The sequence below is a fragment of the Formica exsecta genome, unplaced genomic scaffold (genome assembly GCF_003651465.1).
Source record: "Formica exsecta isolate Colony F162 unplaced genomic scaffold, ASM365146v1 scaffold2581, whole genome shotgun sequence".
Taxonomy (NCBI): domain Eukaryota; kingdom Metazoa; phylum Arthropoda; class Insecta; order Hymenoptera; family Formicidae; genus Formica; species Formica exsecta.
Genome location: NW_021849850.1, coordinates 6,977 through 7,648, shown reverse-complemented (window position 1 = coordinate 7,648; position 672 = coordinate 6,977).

Sequence of the window (672 nt, the reverse complement as noted above, 5' to 3'; positions counted from 1 at the left end):
ACTCGAAAAATACTTAATGAAAAAATACTTTATTATAATGTTTTGAAAAGCTCTCAAGGTAAGCTACAAGAATATGTAATAAAAAGTAGGCAGTTCCATTTAAGAAATTGAAGGTGGCCTTCACTTGACCTTCAAGCAACTATTCAAGGTCAAATTAATGACACCACCTTATGTTCCCCTCGAAACCATACAACTTTTGTCTGAAACATTTTTTTCTAAAATGCATTGTTTACGAGATATTTGACCGTTTCCAAACTTTTCTAACACCCTGTATATTTATATGCTAAAAATATCTCTATACATGTATTTATTGCAATACTGAATCATACTTGCATGTTGTTATAAATAATCTCGCAAATTCTTATATCTTCTATATCTTTCCGGGAAAAATGGCCCATATATAATTATATATGAAATATGCTCATATATAAATACAATATATATACAAATATATATGATTATATATAATTATCATATGATGTATATATAGTTATATATAATATGTTATATATTGTCATATATATGAGATGATATATATTTATATATAATTTTATACAATTATATATATATTTATATATAATTTGCGACGACTTTTCCTACCGTCTCGCGGCTGAGCGATAAACGCGGCCGCCGACTCGTTCTCTCCGTCGCGCGGGTGTAAATTGCGGCGAC